The 15,544-nt window shown below is 37.4% G+C and overlaps 1 long non-coding RNA gene across 1 annotated transcript in view; it reads right to left on the reverse strand.

The window, feature by feature from the left end:
- Positions 1–432: 432 nt before the first annotated feature.
- LOC131402138 (uncharacterized) overlaps positions 433–15,544 on the reverse strand; it is a 145,616-nt gene continuing 130,504 nt past the window's right edge. Inside the window, exon 3 of the long non-coding RNA XR_009218307.1 lies at positions 433–447. This is a non-coding gene — a long non-coding RNA (uncharacterized LOC131402138). The remainder of the gene's footprint in view (positions 448–15,544) is intronic.

Consider the following 15,544-nt stretch of genomic DNA (forward strand, 5'->3'; position numbering starts at 1 on the left):
TATTCCCATTTTGTTGAGAGTTTTTATCATAAATGGATGTTGTATCTTGTCAAATGCCTTCTATGCATCTATTGAGATGACCATGTGGTTTTTATTCTTTGTTTTGTTGATGTGATGTATCTCGTTGATTGATTTGCGTATGTTGGACCATCCCTGCGTCCCTGGTATAAATCCCACTTGATCATGGTGTATGATCTTTTTAATGTAGTCCTGTATTCAGTGTGCCAATATTTTGTTGAGGATTTTTGCATCTATGTTCATCAGCAGTATTGGCCTGTAATTTTCTTTCTTTGTATAGTCTTTGTCTGGCTTTGATATCAGGGTGATGTTGGCCTCGTAGAATGATTTAAGAAGTGTTCCATCTTCCTCTATTTTTTTGGAATAATTTGAGAAGGATGGGCATTCATTCTTCTTTGACTGTTTGGTACAATTCACCAGAGAAGCCATCTGGTCCTGGACTTTTATTTTTTGGGAGGTTTTTGATTACTATTTCAATCCCTTTCTTGTGATTGGTCTATTCAGATTCTCCATTTCTTCTTGGTTTACTTTTGGGAGCTTGTATGAGTCTAAGAATTTATCCATTTCTTCTAGATGGTCCAATTTGTTGGCATATAATTTCTCATAGTATTCTCTTATAATCCTCTGTATTTCCATGGTATCCATTGTAATTTCTCCTCTTTCATTTCTAATTTTATTTACTTGAGCCTTTTCCCTTTTTTTCTTAGTAAACCTGGCTAAGGGTTTGTTGATTTTGTTTATCTTCTCAAAGAATCAACTCTTTGAGTCATTAATCCTTTCTACTGTTTTTTATTGGTCTCCATTTCATTTATTTCTGCTCTGACTTTTATTATTTCTTTGTTTGTTCTTCTTTTTCTAGTTCTGTTAGGTGTAATTTAAGGATGCTTATTTGGGCTTTCTTTTGTTTATTAATGTTGGCTTGGATCACTATGAGTTTCCCTTTCAGGAACACTTTTGCGGCATCCTATATGGTTTGGTATGCCATATTTTTATTTTTGTGTGTTTCCAGGTACTTTTTGATTTCTCCTTTAATTTCATCAATGAGCCATTGGTTGTTCAGTAGCGTGTTGTTTCATCTCCACATTTTTGTCACTTTCCCAGTTTTTATTTTCATGGTTCATTTCCAGTTTCATAGCATTATGGTCTGAAAAGATGCTTGTTATGATTTTAAACTTCTTAAATTTATTGAGGCTCGCTTTGTTTCCCAAAATATGGTCTATCCTTGAGAATGTTCCATGCACACTTGAGAAGAGTATGCAGTCAGCTGTTTTTGGATGGAGTGCTCTGTATATGTCTAGGTCCATCTCATCCAGTTTTTCCTTTAAGTCTACTATTTCTTTATTGACTTTTTGTCTGGATGATCTATCCATTGATGTAAGTGGGGTATTAAGATCCCCTGTTATTATCGTGTTGTTGTTAATGTCTCCTTTTAAGTTTGTTAGTAGTTGCTTTATGTACCTTGGTGCTCCTAGGTTGGGTGCATATACTTTTATAAGTGATATGTCTTCTTGGTGGAGTGTCCCTTTTATCATTATATATTGCCCTTCTTTGTCTCTCTTAACCTGTTTTATCTTGAAGTCTACTTTGCCTGATATGAGTATGGCAGCATCTGCTTTCTTTTGTTTGTCATTAGCTTGAAGTATGGTCTTTCATCCTTTCACTCTGAGGATGTGCTTGTCTTTATAGCTGAGATGTGTTTCCTGGAGGCAGCATATTATTGTGTCTTGCTTTTTAATCCATCCTGCCACTGTATCTTTTGATTGGAGAGTTCAATCCATTTACATTTAGGGTAATTATTGATATATAAGGGCTTAATGTTGCGGTTTTGTCACTTATTTTCCGGTTCTTTTGTATTTCTTTTGTTTCTTGTCCCATTTGTTTCGGACTGCCATTTCAGTTTGGTTGTTCTGTCTTATGACTCTTCTAGTTTTCTCTTTGTTTATCATATGTGATTTTGTTTTGATTATTTGTTTAGTGGTTACTTTGAGGTTCGTGTAAAAAATCTTGTGTATGAGATAGTCCATTATCTGATGGCCTCCTCTTTCCTTATATTAAGTCAATTCAATCACTTTCCTCTTCCTCTTCTAAGTCATTCTTGTTATACCTTATTTTATCTTGTGTTGTGGGTGTGTGTTTACAGTGATGAGGTTAAATTTATTTTTGGTGAATTCCTTCCTTTCATCTTGGATTTTGTTTTTTAAGTGGTTGCTAACCCATTCCTTTAAAGACCTACTATTTTTCTGAGTTTGTCTATGTATATTTCTCCTTGCTCCAAGCTTTGTATTCCCTTTTTCTTCTTTTTTTCAGGTCTGAGGGCCTTCTTGAGTATTTCTTGTAGTGGGGGTCTCGTGGCCATGAACTCCCTTAGCTTTTGTTTATCTGGGAGATTTACTATTTCTCCATCATATTTGAAGAATATTTTTGCTGGATAGAGTATTCTTGGCTGAAAGATTTTCTCTTTCAGTATTTTGAATATATCATTCCTGTCTCTCTTAGCCTGTAAAGATTCTGTTGAGAAATCCGCTGAGAGCCTGATGGAAGTTCCTTTGTACGTTATTTTTTGTTCTTATCTAGCTGTCCTTAATATTGTTTCTTTGTCATTGACTTTGGCCAGGCTTACCACTAGGTGTCGCGGAGTGGGCCTTTGCCTGTTGATGTATTTAGGTGATCTGTTGGATTTGCTTGCTTGTATTTCCTGCTCCTTCCCCAGATTTGGGAAATTCTCAGCTATTATTTCCTTGAATAGGCTCTCTGTTCCTCTTTCCCTCTCTTCTCCCTCAGGAATACCTATAATTCTTATGATACATTTACTAATAGAGTCAGATATTTCTCGGAGACTTTCTTCATTTCCTTTCAGTCTTAGTTCTTTCTCCTCTTGCATCTGGAGCATATCTGTATTCCTATCCTCTATAATGCTAATTCTTTCTTCCATATTGTCAGCTCTGTTCTTCAAACACTCCAGATTCTCCTTTATCTCCTCCAATGTGTTCTTCATCTCCATTAGCACTGATTGGTTTTTCTTTATGATTTCAATCTCTTTTGTGAAGAAACTCCTAATCTCATTGAATTGTTTGTCTGTGTTGTCTTGTATTTCATTGAGTGTTTTTATGATAGCTATTTTGAAATCTCTGTCGTTTAGGATATGAATTTCTGTGTCATCATGGTTGGTTTCTGGGTGCTTGTCATTTTCCTTATGGTGTGGTGATTTTACTTATCATTGAATTGCGGTTCTTGTATTGGCTTTGTTTTTCCTCATCCTGGAAATATCTGGTTGTAATTTCCACCACGCCACTGTGGGGGTAAAGGGCTGTGTAATCTGATTCCCCTGCGTTCTGCTGTGGCTGTTCCCTGTGATCCACAGGTCGGTTGGTGTGGTCTGGTCTGCTGGGCTGCAGGGTCCGGTTTGCGGGGAGGGGGGGCTCTCTCTTTTGCCCACTGGGTCCCTGGCATAGGGGGTTTCTCATTCACCCCTCGTTATCCACTCTCTGGGCTGCTCAGATGTTGATGGTACCCCATAGCAGTTCTGATTCCTAAGTGTGGGAGTTTCCCATTGGCTGAGAAAGCCCGAAGAGCTATGGTTTCCCAGCAGAGGGCCGCCCCTCCCCCCTCTCTGGGAGCCCCGAGGACCGGGATTGCTGATCTGATGAGGAGGGAGAGGAGATTTCCTTACCTCTCCCCACTTCCTCGCAGGGCCCAGCACGGTCCACTCTCAGAAGTGTGGCAGTGTGGATCTTTCTGATCTTGCTTTTCACTGTCTAGGATTCTGTTGTTGGTCTGTGACTGTTCTTTAGTTGTATCTTGTCGGGGGAGGAGTTTAGGGGAAATCTCACTCTGCCATGACGCTGACGTCACTCTCCAGTGCTGTTTTTAAATTGGGTGTTTTTTAGGCATGGGTGGAACTGAAAGGGAGACTAATTTGGGAAATGAAATTAGCATGGAAATTGGAGGCAGAAAACCCAGATACAAACTGGTGGGGATACTCAGTTGCCCAGCAATTAGATTTTTTCCCCTCTATATTAGTCATCCTAGGAATAAGTTCAATTTAGGGTGTGTTTACTCTTCTGCATGCTTAAGGAAGAAGGCATCCTTGTCTGCCCTCAGAGAGCACATGGTGATTTGTTTAAACCATTCTTGAAGATTCCATGTCCAGGGAGTGTTGTAGGGCTAAACCTGAGTTGCACCCAGAGCAATGAGGTTTGCTTTAGGAATTTCCTTGAACTCAAGAAGAGATAAGAAAGAAAGACATCTTGCTTCTTACTACCTTTGAACAAAATATTTTATTAAATGAGAGAGAAGAGATGAAAGCTCCTAGTAAAGAATATTCATGCATTAATTGATATAATTTATATGTAAATGTATAACTAATATTTATATAATACATAACTATATATATGGTTATATATACACATAAATAAATTTATATTCAGAATAAAGGCGTGTATTTAGATCTAACATGAGATTCACTTCCTTGTACCTGAAAGCAAGAGTTTCAAGACACATTATTCATAGATTTTCGATTTATGAAAGTCTAAGTTCCTCTAAGTAGAATTGATAAGGACTTGGGGAAATTAAAACATATTTAAAAGTATTGGGGTTCTCATCTGTAAAAAGGGGATCAAACTCCTTGCTTCCAAAAGTCATTTTAAATTTCAATGAGGAGATATTTATTTAGCTATCATTAGCCTTTCTAGAAAAATGCAGGACGTTCAAATAAATTGTCTTTCCCCAGAGACATTTAAGTATCATGGAATAGGGCCAGAACTACAGTTTGCAAATCACTGAATTTTTAAATTCCCTAGGATGAATTTTCATTAAGTCTTATCTTAAAATCTTACCTCTCACAGTGAAACTTTTTAATTGATTATTTCTAGTTAAAAGAGTTGACACTGTTGCCAATTAGACCCTACAATCATTAGAGATTTACATGCAACCTGTAAGAAAGAACAACAATTCATTATGCTCAAGTGACTGCTGATCTGTGACAATGTCACAATCACAATTCTATACCCAAATAAAATAACACTCTGATCCTAAAAAAACAATAATGGTAATCATATTTAAGGGAGAAGTTTTACCTGCTAAGGGAGAAACATAAGCTGGCCTGCATCAACTATGGACACCACTTCTGCTTTCATATAAAGCATTTCATGGAGGGCTCAGGCCACCACATCCACAGCATAATAGATGTAGTAGCTGGATCCAGACATGGTCGTGTCTAATTTGTCCTTTGGCAGAGACACCAGGGAGGCATTGAGCGGACACTCCAAAATTTTTCACATTCAGTACCTACAAATGAGCAGTTGAAAATTTCAAGCCATAACTTGGTAAAGAAGAAGTCTTCTGGGTATTTACAGGGGCTAACTGTCCGTAGAGAGTGTTTAAATCCAGATATCTCAAAGTTCTGGTGTGCAACTGAAAGACATCCATGGTAAGTATCTAAAAAGTGGTGAAGTGGAAAAAAAGAATCATTCCATCGTGATGTAGTGATGTACACCTTCTAAGTGGTTAAGTAGTAGTTTCCTGCAATGCTCACACTTATTAATATACTTGTGTCACCATACATGGTAAACATATTGGCTGATGAGCCTATGATTCTGGCCATGTAGGTCCAATCTTTTGAAGTGTACGTCCTCTTGGTCACAGGTATCTTAGTCGCAGGCAGGGACCCTTCATAGTCACCTCTCATCTAAGTTCCCAGAGGAACTGCTCACTTTTTATATCAACTGACACTAAGATTCCCACCCAAGTCCAGCCAAAATGTATCAACAATGAAGCCCTTCTGAAGACTAAATGTATGTCCTTGGAAGCCATGTGATAGACAGGAAAACTAGTCCTTACCTTTCAGTACAGGATCATAATCTCCATAGGTTATCTGAATCAAAAGAGAAAAAATGCTCCATATTGAGTCTCTGGAAGCAAAATAAACAGAATTTCAGCAAAAGTCATATGATCAGGTAGCTAAACTTATATTCTTGGTGCTAACACTGTGAATATGAAGCAATATTATCTGATGGTAGAAGTGATTGAGGGGAAGCTTGGATTTGAAGCCAGGCTGCCTGGGTTCAAATGCTGACTGTAATATGACTAACTTAACCATCTTGAGAAGGTTATATAACCTCTATCCATCTTAGTTTCTATGTCTCTAAAGATTCCCATAATAATGGTTCCTTTTCATTTATTTTATTAGGATTAAATTTGTGAGTAATTTGTAAAGCAGTTGACGAATGTAAAATGCTTTTAAGTACATATTTACATACAAAATTTTACTAACTGTAAGATAAATAACTAAGGTGTGGTTATTTGAGAATATCTAGCTTCCATTCCTTTGAGAGAATTTGGGCAACCACATTTCCAGAAGCTACTGTGATCTGCTTTAGCCAATGATGCTAGCCTCTGGCTACTTCATCTCTTCTCAGCTTCACACACCAAAATAATGTGTCCACCATATCAAGAACTATCTGTGGCAGGTGTTTTCCTATTAGGGAGACATGAAAACCCACTTTCTTCTTTTCCACTTGACTGGCCAAAGAATTTCACCAAGGAGGAAAACTTCTGTCCCTCCAGATCCATCCCCCCACCATGCTCATACCTGTGGTATTTGTAGAGCTCCAACAGCGTCCCTATCTGAGCAGAGAATGCTAGTGTGCTTACTGCAGTGACAGCCACAATCTTGATCTGTGCCTGGCAGGTGTAATTAGGGATCTTCTAGCCCCCTCCTAATGATCACCTCATGGTGCTCTCCAACGTGCTGACTTCATTGTGGAAGGAATTGTAGACATGGAAATCCAGAGACAGGTTGGGGAGCAGCTGGGGACTCCTGTTGATCTCCTTGAAGGCAAAAACAAAGACCAGGACATAACGATAGTTTTTGTAGTTTGACCTGTATCAAGGCAATAGTATTAGAAATAAAGACCAAGTCATGCACTTCAGGAGTAAGTCTTGTGGGAAAACAAGGAGGAAAAGCATGGCATTTTGACTCAAGCAACTGGTTCATTCCAGAGCAATTACTGTCTCTTCATGACTTTGGATTCCAAAGCACATGCACAGGTGTTCACAAAGCCTTGGAAGATCCAGCACTACTGCTCTGCACTCAAAAGACATAGACCAATGTCCTAAAATGAGTTACTTGGAAGGGTGCTTAAGGGGAAAAGACCAATTTACATATTTGTTTACAAGTCAAGCACTACTTCATGCAGTGACAGCAACATGAGTTTCATCATGGCCAAGTGCTGGTATAATAGGATGAAGAAAAAGTTCACGATCCATACAAAGAAACTAGGTAGGACAGGGATGTGCAGAAGAAAAGCTTGGAGGAAGGGCAAGTCGAAAATAGAATGGTGTCATCAAAACATTTGCAATATACCTTTCTAAAACTGCCTGCCTCACAGACTTAGGAAACACATACTACCAGAAGCAGGGAAACTGCATCATAATAAATAAGGAGATAGTCTTAGGGAGAAAACAAAGAGAAAGGCAATTTATGACTCTATGTTTTTCTAAAAGAGTAAAAACAATTCAGAGTCCAAGGAGCAGTGTAAACTTGCAGCTTTTCATCTATTTCTTTACAGATTAGAAAACCATCATAGGCAGTGAGCTTTAGAGCTTATCTTTGGGTTGATTCCGCTCTTGCACATCTAAGTTCAATCCAATGTTAATTTTCAAACAATTTAATTGAGAAGGTACAACACACAATTCCAGAAGATTGCACAATAGAACATAGACTTTTGTTGCTCTAATATTAAAATATTTTCACTGGTGTATATAGCTTTAAAAAACAAAATGTGATACTGTAATTCTGAGTCACCCAGAGACACTCAGATTGGATTAAAAGAGGACTTGTATTCATTTCCTATTGCTACTCTGAGAATCTACCACAGATTTAGAGGCTTAAAACAACACAAATCTATTATCTTGTACTTTGGTAGGTCAGAAATCTAAAATGAGTCTCACTGGTGAAGATCAAGGTGTCAGCAGAACTCCATTACTCCTGGAGGTTCTAGGGAAGGGTCCTATTTCCTTGCACATTCTGGCTTCTAGAGTCTGCCCACTTTCCTAGGTAATAGCCTCGTATCACTTCAATCTTTGTTTTCATTGTCATAACTCCTTCTCTGACTCTGACTTTCTTGACTTACCCTTTTACATGTAAGGACACTTGTGATTATATTGGACCCATCCAGATAATTCAGAATTATCTCCTCATCTCAAGAACCTTGACTTTATCACATTTACAAAGTCTCCTTTCTATGTTAGGCAGCATATTCACAGATTTGAAGGATTTGGACTTGGTCACCTTTGGGGGCACATTCCACCTATCACAGGACCCAACTACATGCTTTCCAATACTTGAAGCAAAACATAGAAGAGATTAAAGTAGATAGAAATGATATTCCGTTTAAATATGAACCAAAACAAAGCATGGGTATCCTTGTTAATATCTGATAAAATCCGAGTTCAAAGCAAAAACATGTGAAATGTCAAAGGTGGTGACCATATGTCATATGTGATATATGTGATGACCATATGTGGTGAAAGGAAGAAAAGATCGAGTGCTAACAGTCAATATATATAGCCCCCCAAAGTAAAATAAAGCTATTAGTTATAGACCCATGTACATAAGTACATATATGTACAACCAGATTTGGAGTATTAACACATCCTCTGGTCAGATTAAAGACAATAAAAAATATGCAAAGTTATGGAAGAGTTAAGCTTAACAGATATTTACATAAAAATGTAAATAACACTAGTATATTATGAACACCAAAGAATATAAATACATTTGACAATGCACTGGGCCATCAAGTAAGCCTTTGAACATTGAAATTATACACAGTGCATTCTCTGCCCACAGTATCATTAGGCTAACAATTAATAAAAGGACATCTATAAAATAATTATATATATATAATATATTATATACATATTATATATATATGATAAATACTTGATCTTTGATAAATACTAGGGATCTAATGTACACCATGACTATAGTTAACAACACTGTATGATATGAAATATGTTAAGAGATAAAACCTGAGTTCTCATCACAAGGAAAAAATATTCTTTGCATTTTTTGCTTTTTCTTTTTATTATGAGATGATAGATGCTAACTAAACTTATTGTGGTCATCATTTTACCAAATATATATGTCAAACCCTTATGCTGTACACTTTAAATTTATACAGTGATGAACGTCAATTACATCTCATTAAAACTGGAAAAAAACACCTTTTTCAGAGAATACTCCAAATTATTTTAGACCATAAAGGATACTGAGTAAATGCATTTTGAAGAAAAATGAGTATCATCTCAATAAAAAGTTCGTTTTTGAATAATCTATATATTTTGATGAAACTTGCTCTTAGCTCTAACTTCTAGCCAATATATGGTTTGCCCAAGGATTCTCTCCCCTCCCACATTATGGGTCAGGAGCAGGATGGCATGTGGGTCACTGCAGTGGGATCTTGGTGTTTTTGCCTGCAACTTGTATCCTTTAGGCTTTCAGAAATTAATCATTAATGGAGATTATTTCAAGGTAGGTGAAAATAAAAGATGCTTATTTCTGTCTTCTGTTTGGAAGGAAATATTCCAGAAGGGAAAAAGAAAGGAAGCCACAAATAATTATTAAAGGAAAAGAAAGGAGCTGATGATTCACAGTTTATGGGAGATTCTCAACACAGCTTTTATATTCAACTTTCATAACTGTCAGAGGGATTCACACACACACATGAACTTACAGGTAAAATGTGACATCTTTGCTTGGAAGAATCACAAAGAAATTTCTGTTGCATTTCTGATTCCTGAGTCAATGTATAGAAGGGGGAAAACCCACTGACCATCAAGTTCCCTTCCTTGTAGACACTGGGCCTTATGTAATCAAAGACGTCCAAATAACTCATCATGCACATGGAATGTGGAAATTTCTCAAGGAGGGGCAGAAGAAGCAGAAAGAACATCTCAGCTGACTCAGCAGCTTGAGGCAAGGCCTCTAGTCAGTTGTGACTCGGGGAGCAGAGCTGGAAGGAGACCTGCAGTGTAGCCCTCTGCAGAGAAATTTTACTCCTGTGCAGGGTACACGTGTCTAAAAGTGCTCTGCCATTCAAGACCATGGAAAGAAGATCTGTTATTGATCAGAACTAGGGCATTTTCAGAAGCGATATATACTGGCTCAGATCTTCCCTCAATGTCACTGTGGATCAGAATTGCTTCTGGTCTCTTCTCTCTGTCACTCCCCCAGTCCAGGCCTAACTGGTCACTGGTGTCAGAAAGGAGCTCTAGGGTCCCCCTGGCCCTGGGGCTCTGCACCTGGCACTCTCTGCCCTGGTAAGGACAAAGGTGAAAAATCTGTTTGGGTAACATCTTCCACTGCAGGTGCCAGAGATGTCATCAGGGCTGCGGGTCATCAAGGATCTGGGAACTACCCCATTCTGAGATGATTAGATTTTTCCTTTCCCAGGCAAACATTCTGTTTCTTGCAATTGACTGAGAGGTGTTGCATCCAGCAAAACACAGTATCAGAAAGAGCTGGTATTGCAATCAGCAAAAACAGCCCAGCATGATTCCTGTGATACCCAAGGAGGAGGTCATTGACCATGCCTTGGGTAACCCTCAAGGGTACTTTACAGCCTATATCGCCAACCTCACCCTTAGGTCTATTTGACCATTGTCTGAAGAACTGGTCTCATGCCCAGTTCAGGGAATAGATATCCATTTTCCAGTTCATATCAGTTTGTCATGAGATAAAGTCTAAAATCACATATATTTACACCTAACCTATTCCTTAGACCTACGTCCTATGCCAGGACTCCAGCACTTAGTTACTACATGTTCCAGTATCTTCCATTTAAAGCCAGTCTCTCCTAAACCCAAAGTCTCTCTTAACAGATCTTTTGCCATTTCTCTGCTAATCTTCAAGGCAAACATTTGCAAGGACTGTTAGTATTCAAATATTCCTCTTCCTCAATTCCCAATCTTTTCAACCCACTTCAATCAGGTCTGTCCAAGTATGTCACTCAATCTGCTCTTCTCAAGGACATCAGCAGCTTCTATGAGGCCCAAATCAGTGGTCATTTTTTACCCTTATTTTACTTCACCACACAGCATCATTTGACCCGGCTGACTGCTCTATCTTTAGGACACTACTTCTTAAGTGTTTTCATTTTTCTAAGTTCTCCATATTTTTCCTATCTCATGTATAACTTTCTCCTGATCTCCTGTACTGTAGTCTCTTTATTTTATTCACCTTTAAATGCTTGATATTTTTTTACATGCATCCTGTGTTCGCTCCATTTAAGAGTATTTTTATTCCACTTCAAACAATGAATATATTTGCTATATTCTAAAGTTTTGTTGTTTTACCTTCTACTTTTAGATCTAAAATCCACTGTGAATTGATTTTTATGTACGTTGCGAAGTAGGAGTTAAGATTCATTTTTGAATAAAGACATCCAACTAGTGGAGCACTACTAATTGAAAAGACTGTCCTCTGTCTAATTCTCTGCAGTGGTGTCTTTGACATAAATCAGAGTTCCATATGTCACCATGTCTGTTTATGGACTCTATGCTCAGTTCCATATTTTATATCACAATACCAGGCAGTGTTAATTACTGTAGCTTTATGGTAAGTCTTGATATCTGGCAGTGTATATCCTCTAAAATACTTCTTCCTTAAAAAACACCTTGAAAATTCTTGATCCTCTTCATTTCCTAATAAATTTTATCATCAGATTATCAGTTTCTACCTATCATCCTGCCAAGATTTTGATTGAGATTATGTGGAATCTATAAATCAATGAGAGACAATGTCCTTAAATAAGTGATCCTAGCAATGCATGATGTTGGTATTTCTCTCCATTTATTTATATTTTCTTTAATTTCTCAGAAGCATTTGGTACTTTTATTTGGAGAGACTTTGCACATCTCTCATTAGATTTAATTCTATTTCACAGTAGTAAATGTTGTTGATCCAGCCCTTGTCATTGTATGACACATGTCTCTAATGTTCTTTATTCTGTAATTTCTATTTGCTTTTCTTTCTGCTTCAGTTTTGGGTATGTTTTATTTTCTGAAATTTTTAGCCTCTCATCTGCTATTAAATTAATAAATCAATATATATTGGCTCAGCGCTCCCCTCAAAGTCACTATGAATCAGAGTAGCATTTTATAAATGCTCCAAGTTTCTTTGAAAGCAACGTGTATTCTCTTACGTTTGGTTATAGAGTACAGGACCAGTAACTCAAGCTAATTTTGCTTTTGGATATATTATTACATTCAGATTTTTCCCTCAAACTTATTTAGTGATAGAGGTGTATTGAAGTCTTCTACTACGGGTATAGATCAACAAATTCTTTTTTGTCATTCTGTCATTTTTTCTTTATATATTTGGATGTAATGTAAATAAGTACATACAGGATTAGGTCTTTTCTTGTCAATTGTTCCTTTATGTAATGCGGCCTTATTTTTTCATAGCAAAGTATTTCAGTACATTAATAAATGATCAAACATTTCTTCTGATAGACCAGGCACTCTTCCAAATGCCTTATGAATATTAACTTAGGGAGTACTAAATATAAACTTAAGAAGTATGTACTAGTATCATCCCCACTTTAGATATGAGAAAACTGGCATGTCACTTGCCTGAGCTCTCTGGCTAGCAAGTGGTAGAGCCCGGATTTGAGCCCAGTGTCTCTGAGTGGCATAAGTGGTGGACCATAAAGGAGACAGTGGTATATTTTCTAGATTCTTCTTTCAGGACTGTCATTCGCTTTTGTAGCTGCAGAAAGTCTTCTAAGGGCTCATCCTGCCAACCTCACCGGGAATTTCCTTGGGCCAAAGGAAAGTGCCACACCTAAGATTATGACCACTCCCAATGGCAGCCCACTTCCAATGATTGGTTCACGGGGGAATACAAAGGCCCAATTCCTTTGTCTCAATTTGAGAAAGCCCTGAAGGACCACCTCAGCTCCAGAGCTCCCACTGGGATAAACTCTTGTGTCCATTTTTAACTTATCATAGTTCAATCTCTTCTTCTGCCAATCTCAGTTCTCTTCTTTACAGATGGTTACCTCAAGCAAGTAACAAACTTTTTATGCCAAAGTTTCTTCATCTGTATAATGCGAACCATAAGAGTGCCTACTTCACAGACTTGTATTAAATATTCAATCAGCTACGATATGTAAAGCATTTATGAGACTCCCAGTATATAGGAAACATTATATATTACATCTTTATTGTGAATTAATTTAAATCCATTGTAGGATTATACTGAGAAAAATGAGCCACACACAAAAAAGAGTAAATATTGTATGATTCTATTTCTATGAGTTCAAAGAACAGTCAAAAAATAATCTGTGATAGGAAAAATAATCAGAACAGTGGTTTCATCTAACCTCAGATTGTGGAGAAGGGGTGAGGCAGGAGCAAGGATTGACCGAGAAGGGACATGGAGGAATTTTATGGGGTGAGGAGAACGTTCTATATCTTGAAAGGAGTGTAGGTTACATAGGTGTATGCATTTGTCAAAATGCATTAAGTTCTACACCTAAGATCTATGTGTTGTGCTATATTTAATATATACCTCAATTTAAATCAGATTCATTTTCCTAAGTGAAAGAAGCCAGAGACAAAAAGCCATTTATTGTATATTCCATAGTACGCCATTTGGGGAAAAGCTAAATTGTAGTGAAGGACAACAAATCAATGTTTCCTGGGGCAAAGAGTAAGAAAGGGGGATGTCTACAAAAGGGCAGCAGAAAGGAATTTGGGAGTGATGGAATTGTCCTATCAAGACTGTTCATGTGTGTATCATGTTCGATCATGACTATGTTGATGGACACATGACTCTATGCATTTGCCAAGACCCATAGAACTGTACACCTCAGAGTGGATATTACTGTAGGTTAAAAAAATTAATCCACCAGGTAGTGAAGGGAACATAAAATGGAAAACAATCTATAACAAATGAATCTAAATGTTGTGGAAAAGGAATAACACAGCCACAATGAAGGCTATGAAAAGGAAACCAAATTTACTTTGGAAAACTATGTTTTACCAGATCCTGTAAGCCTGGATCAAAAGAAGTGACCAGAAATCATGTATTCTAGTTCATACATAATGTTTCTCAGAATGGTATGGGTTAGCAATTCTGAAATTAGTTTATGCATATACTAGATCTGAAAAACTAAGTAAATATATTGTAGACAATGAGAGCCAGTGTATCACAGTCAAAGAAAGATGTTATAACCAAGGAAAGAGAGAAGGTTAGCTCTTATTACACTCCAACTGAGACGTTTGGTTGGAATAAGAGCTACTGTTATCAATTCCGGCTTTTCAGGGATGGATGGGTAGATAAAAAGAGAGAGATAATGTGTGCATGTAGAGGATAGTATAGATTCATATCCTTCCAAGGTCTCTCAGCTCAGAAGACCTAGAAGAACGACACTCCAGTAATAATGACAATACATATCAACCACCCAGAAATTGGTTTCTAAGATACTATTCTAAAGAAAAAGGAAGAAACCAGGGCTCTCTGGAGGAATAGTGGATTCCAGGGCTACGGTAAAGGAAATACAACCTGATCCTGAAATATCACTGAAGGATATTCTAGTGGAAAATAAATTCACAAAAAGAAGCCCCTAAAATGTGCTTAAAAATCCCCCCTCAGCTCTTTGAATAGCACCGGACTTGTGCATGTGCAGGGAATGAATCTATGAGACTTAGAAGAGAAAAGCCACTGAAAACTGAATATTGTACAGAAATTTCTAAGATCACATATGCCAGGAGTTGAAGGTTGGCTTTTGGAGTCATCTGGAGTGGAATGACCTTGATAAAAAAAAAAAAATCCTGGCTTTCAATTATGACCCTAGAAATGTCACAGCCTGAGAGTCAGTGCCACACACTAAGAGTAAGATCTACATCTCAGGAGTCAGTGCAAAACTGAAATAAATAAGTCATTTTAGGTTCTCCTTCAGAGGCTCAGCGTGATCCATTCGTACTGGAAACCTAATCTTTAGAGGAAGGAAACATGATTAAGAGCTTCTACAAGGTATTGTTCACAAGATCCAGCACACAATAAAAGATTAATAGACATGCAGAGCAGCATGAAAATGCTCTCAATTATGAACATATAATCAGTAGAAGCAGACCCAGAGACAATCCAGATACCGGAGTTAGCAGACAAGGATTTCAAAATAACTATGAATGAAAGAAAGATGGACAATTGTAGAAAGTGAAAGACAAACTAGAAATCTTAAAACAACCAAAGGAAAAGGACACGTTTCCTTCAAAAGAGCAATAAGAAGTCTGGTAACTTTTCAAAAGAAACTGTGGAAGCAAGAAGACATGAATGACATCTCACAGTTGAATGGGAGGGAAAAAAAACCTGCCAATTTAACATTCTTTGACTTAAGAAAAATATACTTCAAAAATGCAGACAATTTAAAGATATTTTCCAAAGGGGGTTTAAAAAAACAAGCTAAAACAATTAAACAACAGCTGAACTGATATTCAAGAAAATCTAAAGAGAGTT

This window comes from Diceros bicornis, assembly GCF_020826845.1.
Source record: "Diceros bicornis minor isolate mBicDic1 chromosome 30 unlocalized genomic scaffold, mDicBic1.mat.cur SUPER_30_unloc_3, whole genome shotgun sequence".
NCBI classification, from domain to species: domain Eukaryota; kingdom Metazoa; phylum Chordata; class Mammalia; order Perissodactyla; family Rhinocerotidae; genus Diceros; species Diceros bicornis.